We start from the raw sequence: 6,000 nt of genomic DNA, 5'->3' as shown, positions 1-6,000 counted from the left end.
ACTGGTGACCTCATTGACTGGTCAGACAGGGTACTCTAGTCCTAATCTCTTACTCGTCACCTCCTGTTTCTCATGGAATTCAGGCATGTGCTAAGTATGGTTCCCAACTTTACTCTTCTTATTCAGAATTATACCTACTTATCTTTCTTTGAACTGGATCCTTTCCCACCCAAATAATACCATTTTTTAAAGTAAACAAAAAGTTATTCTTTTCTATCATTCAGTATTAAAATTACTATTTTTTTTTAAAAAGATTTATTTATTTATTTATTTATTTGACAGACAGAGATCACAAGTAGGCAGAGAAGCAGGCAGAGAGAGAGGGGGAAGCGGGCTCCCTGCTGAGCAGAGAGCCCGATGTGGGGCTCTATCCCAGGACCCCGAGATCATGACCTGAGCCAAAGGCAGAGGCTTTAACCCCCTGAGCCACCCAGGCACCCCAATTACTATTGTTTTTTAAAGATTTTATTTATTTATCTGACAGAGAGAGACAAAGAGAGCACAAGCAGGGGGAGGAGCGGAGGGAGAGGGAGAAGCAGACTCCCCGCTGAGCAAGGAGCCCAACGCAAGGCTCCAACCCAGGACACTGGGATCACGGCCTTAGCTGAAGGCAGCTGCTTAACTAGCTGAGCCACCCAGGCCCTCCTAAAATTATTTTCTTAAAGATGGCTTAACAACCTAAACCCTCTTTATAATAAGGTTTATTTGGGGTATAAATTCAAAATTCCAAACAAGTAAAGTTCAAATAAACTTTTAGAACACAACCCATTTTTTTTTTTATATTTTATTTATTTGACAGACAGAGATCACAAGTAGGTAGAGAAGCAAGCAGAGCCAAAGGAGGAAGCAGGCTCCCTGCAGAGCAGAGAGCCTGATGCGGGGCTCGATCCCAGGGCCCTGGGATCATGACCTGAGCTGAAGGCAGAGGCTTAACCCACTGAGCCACCCAGGCGCCCCTAGAACACAACCCATTTTATCCAGGATAGCCCTTGTGCAATTAAAAAATTCTCTCTATGTGTCATAATGTATACCAACTAGCAGTAGAATTTGCCAGTAAGAATTTTTTGTTCATTTCTCTAAAGGAATGAGATATATAGCAGTTTCAACATATGCATTTACTTCATTTTAATTGTGAACAATTCTGTGGGCACCTGGCTGGCTCAGTTGGTAGAACATGCAACTCTTGATTTCAGGGTCATGAGTTCAAGCCCCATGTCGGATGTGGAGCCTATTTAAAAACAAAACAAAACATAAAACAACTATTAATTATGAATAATTCTGAATCTCTTATCAAGACCTTATAATTCTTTACCTACAAAGATGTACATACAAATGAAATGATTAAGTAAACATACATAGGTTTAATCATGTATGGTTTCAAAATCAGAAATATGAGTATAAAGTTCCAAATATTTATTTCATAAAAATCCATTATTACAGAAGAAAATAATTGAACAGTGTATGACTACAGCAGAATGTAAGAGATATATAGAATTATAACTTTCATTACAAACATGGTCAGATCAGGCCAGATGAGATCAGGAAAGACTAGAATCTTTTTTTTTTTTTTTTTTAAGATTTTATTTATTTATTTGACAGAGAGGGACTCAGTGAGAGAGGGAACACAACAGGGGAAGTGGGAAAGGGAGAAGCAGGCTTTCCGCTGAGCAGGGAGCCTAATGCAGGGCTTGTTCCCAGGACCCAGGGATCATGACCCCAGCCGAAGGCAGAAGCCCAGCAACTGAGTCACCCAGGCCCTGGAAGACTAGAATCTTGCTATTTCAACCACACTGATCACTTTGTGGCTCTTTTCTTAAATGTCATTTCATCTCTGGCAATAAAGTGTGAATTAACAGAACTGTTCTAAAGACTAGGAGATGGGGCGCCTGGGTGGTTCAGTGGGTTGAGCCTCTGCCTTCTGCTCGGGTCATGATCTCGGGTACTGGGATTGAGTCCCGAGTCAGGCTCTCTGCTCAGCAGGGAGCCTGCTCCGCACCCCCCCTGCCCCGCCTGCTTGTGATTTCTCTCTGTGTGTCAAACAAATAAAGTCTTTTAAAAAAATAGCAATAATAAAGATTAGGAGATGGTGATCCTGAGTGGTTGGGCAAGGTAAGACAGTTAAGTGACAGAATGGAAGAGAAAGTAGTATTTCTAATTGCCACCTTAGTACTTCTTATTCTACATTGTATTACCTGTGCAGCTGCAAGGCAAACCATGTCATTGCCTCTCCTATTTTAAAAATAGCTTGTATAAAATTCTCCTTTGTGGTCTGATGGCAAAATGCCTATCTTATTTTTTAAATGTCAGCTGTTGGAGTGCCTGGGTGGCTCAGTCGGTTAAGCAATTGCCTGTGGCTCAGGTCATGATCCCAAGGTCCTGGGGTCAAGCCCTTGTCTACTCCCTGCTTGGTGGGGAGCCTGCTTCTCCCTCTCCCTCTGCCTCCCACTCCCTCTGCTTGTGCTCCCTCTATCTCTTAGAATAAATGAATGGGATCTTTAAAAAAAAAAAAAAATGACAACTGCTGATCATCAATGACAAAATGTTTTTACACGTTCCTTAGGACTCAAGTTGTCCTTCATTTATTCAAATAATCATCACTTTCTAAGTTAGGTAAGAACAATCAGAAATCACTGAATGTTAAAGAAGAAGAGGCACCAGATACCATCTGTCAGTCATCTCATTGGAGAAACTAAGACCCAAAAGCCTTGTCAGAGTCACAGTGTGAGTTGGTGGGATTCTCCTGACTTCTAGTCCAGGGTTATTTATAACACATTACACTGCCTCAGTGCATCAGTATTTTGATGTCATGGCATTATTGAGTGAATATTCTTGGGACCATCAGTCCTGGTCAATCTATCAGCTAGGGGAGTCTGTGTGCCATTTTACCTCTTCATTTTTCTCATCAACTTATTCAATACACTTTCATTTTGTTGCCTGGTGTTTTGGGAATGGGATAGTCAGAAAAAACAAGTAAAACATCAAGTAGCAAATGTTTGAAATTTTTTTAATATCAGTTAATCTTTTTTTTTTTAAAGATTTTATTTATTTATTTGACACAAAGAAAGAGAGACAGCTAGAGAGGGAACACAACCAGGGGGAGTGGGAGAGGGAGAAGCAGGCTTCCCGCTGAGCAAGGGAGCCCCATGCACGCTGGATCCCAGGGCAGATGCCCAAGGACAGAGCCACTCAGGTGTTCCATTTTGAGTTTTTGTTGTTGTTGTTGTTTGTTTGTTTGTTTGTTTGAGAATATGTGCAGGAAGGCTGGCTGGAATTTAGAAAAGTTGCAAAAAAATTGGTTGAAGATCAAGAAAGAGATGGAATAAATGACCCAGGGAACTGATAACTTCCAACTGCCCAGGGCCTCTGCTGGGCACTTTTATGGAGCTTTCTCATTCCTCTTAACAACCCTTTAGGTTAGGAGTTGTTAACCTCATTTTATTACTCATGAAGCAATTGAGGGTCCAAGAAGTTCTATACTTTACCCCACAGCCATACAAGTTGGTCAACTGGTAGAGCTAGATCCAATGTGGTCCGTCTGGCTATGAAGCCTGTATTCTCTTACTTCTACAGGATAGTGTGTGTAAGGTGAACCAAGGAAGGTAACAACAACTGCCGTGTGACCTAGTGATAGTAATAATCACAGCATAGTGCTTTATGTCTGTGATCTCTGAATACGATTAAATGAGCCTATGGAATAAGACTGACAGGGTGTCTCCGTATTTTTCCTCAGTGAAACAGGAGAGGAAGATATGAGACTTAATACTTGAGATTTCCTTTGGCTTCCTCGTTTTCTGAAAAAGTATGGAAAGACTCAATTAGTTTTGATTTGCAACATTTATCAGATTATGTTCTTTTTTTTTTTTTTCTTATTGTGTTCTTGATGTAGGTGGATAGGTTGGTGTGTGATTGTGTGAAATCAAACCTGGTATCTTTAGAAGAATTCTTCCAGCAGATAAGGATGCCTTTAGGTTCAATATCCAATTTTGTAATTAGTGACCACTGTTCACATTTACTGAATGGGAGTTTTTATCTGCACCAAGGTCTTTTTCCTTTGAAGCTAAATGACATATACACACTCATTTCTTTTATGTTGACCTCCGCATGAATAAGCAAATTTGTATTCTGTGGAAAATCGGTCAGTTATTTTTACACATAAATAACCTCCAAATAAACCTCTGATGACTAATTTTATGTTAGTCTGCAATTCCAGGTTAAGCTTTCGTCGCCATTTTCTTATCTGGAAGGCAATGTCCAGTTCTGTAATCCTGTGAAATATAAAGCTGGTGTCCATTTACAAATAATCACTGTCTTCTAATGAATTAATCCTCAGTTGCAATTATCAGTTCGATATAAACTTGGGTAAAGATGCAGTCCGTCTCCAAAACTGGATTCTCTGTATTTAAAAATGTCATTGTAATTCTCAACTCCCTATAACTGTTACTACAAAAGAACTATTTATTTTGCTGTTCAGCCTAAAAATAAAACCTTTCACCCAGATTACACACTTTTAATAGTCACATTGGTATCTAAATAATTTTAAACTAACTTGAAACAGTCCATTTCTAGGTGCAATGAGATTAGATAAGAGTTGGAACTGGGGCAGTTTGAAGAGGGTGATCTGAGAGCCTACCTCCCTGCTTGGAGACACCTCAAGAATTTCTAGACTCACAAGGGAGGTGAGGGAAGAGATTTTAAAAGCTGAACAGTGCCACTCTTTGCCAGCTCCTGCGGACGAAGGCCCAGCCGGCTGCGGCGAGGACCGCGAAGAGTTAACGAGGGACGGAGCCCCCCGCGCCGCGGACTCCCCGCGCGCTCCCTCCGCCCTCGTGTCCCCACCCTCTCGTTTTGGCAAGGGATTAAAGTGCTCCCCCCTGTGGCAGCAGTGACCCAGAAATGAGTTTGATTCACATAGCCCTTCCTCCATAACAAGCCAAACGCCCGTCCGAGAGTGCCTCCCTGCGCGAGTGCCGTGTGTGAGCGCGCTGGCGAGAGCAGGGGCCCGCCCGGCGCGGCCAGAACTCATGCAGCGCGGCGCGAGCGGCGTGGAGCCCAGCGCCTCCGCCGAACCCTTCCGCAGCAGGTACGCGCGCGGGCCGCGGGGGGCGCGCGGGGGGGGGGGCGCCGCGCCTGTGCCCGCGCGTGTCCGCGTGTGGGTCCGTGTGCGCGTCCCGGTACCGCGGCGGCGGCGGCGGCGGCAGTGGCGGCGGCGGCGGCTGCAGGACGAGCCGAGAGGCTCAGCCATATTTGATGGTTTTGTTGCTTTGCTCGGGAGTTCTCGGGAGTAATTTAGTGCCGAAGGTCGCTGCCTAGTGGAAATAATATAGTACGTCATTAATATGGCGCCAAAAGATTGGGTTCTCGATATGTAGCGAGGAGGGAGGGCAGGCAGCCGCCGAGCGCAGCGTTACTATCCCACCAGTAACTTGGTCATTGCTGGGGCGGGGGCCAGAGGAGGAGGTGGAGATGATTTTTGGATCCTGAGAATTGATTTGTGTTGGATCAGTAAGTTTAATTATGATTAATTTTCAATTTTGGGGGGCTGAAGACTTAGAGCTTTTTTCTTCTTTCGGATTTGCGAAGAACATGCGGTTTTCAGGTGAATCACCATTTAAACGCGTTTGGTAACAGAAGCCCAGTTTAGTTGGCTTTAGTTGATACAATTTTTTAAAAAGCCAAAGCGCATTAGGCTGCATGAAAGTGGAAAGCATAGTAGCCACTTGGTAGACAGATGGCAATGGCAGAACGCAGGTCCGCGTACATATATGAATCCAGAGTGTGTGTGACCGTGGTGGCGGGGGGACGACTATATTTGTCTAAACATAGGTGTGTGTGTCTGTGTGTGTAGGTCCATCTCTGTAGGGTGGCCGCAGCAGCCCTGGCTCTTGTCACCGCGTCACCACATGTCCAAAATATTCTTTGCATCAATTCAAGGGCAGTGAGCAGGGGGTGTAGGGACAGCTTGGCAATTAGATTCTTCCAAATTGGGTTTCCAATAATCAG

The 6,000-nt window shown here is 43.8% G+C and overlaps 1 protein-coding gene across 2 annotated transcripts in view; it reads left to right on the top strand.

The window, feature by feature from the left end:
* Positions 1 to 4,993: 4,993 nt before the first annotated feature.
* LOC111153420 (jade family PHD finger 1) overlaps positions 4,994 to 6,000 on the top strand; it is a 57,781-nt gene continuing 56,774 nt past the window's right edge. Inside the window, exon 1 of one of the 2 annotated variants that reach the window (XM_022512447.1) lies at positions 4,994 to 5,080. The gene's annotated coding sequence lies outside the window, so the exon portion shown is untranslated. Of the gene's footprint in view, positions 5,081 to 5,409; positions 5,503 to 6,000 lie in introns of those variants that run through there. The other variant, XM_022512439.1, reaches the window with a different exon arrangement.

This window comes from Enhydra lutris, unplaced genomic scaffold (genome assembly GCF_002288905.1).
Source record: "Enhydra lutris kenyoni isolate GAN:26980312 unplaced genomic scaffold, ASM228890v2 scaffoldscaffold3, whole genome shotgun sequence".
Lineage (NCBI taxonomy): Eukaryota > Metazoa > Chordata > Mammalia > Carnivora > Mustelidae > Enhydra > Enhydra lutris.
Note: the sequence above shows the minus strand (reverse complement) of the source record. Positions and strands in the feature narration are given on the sequence as shown.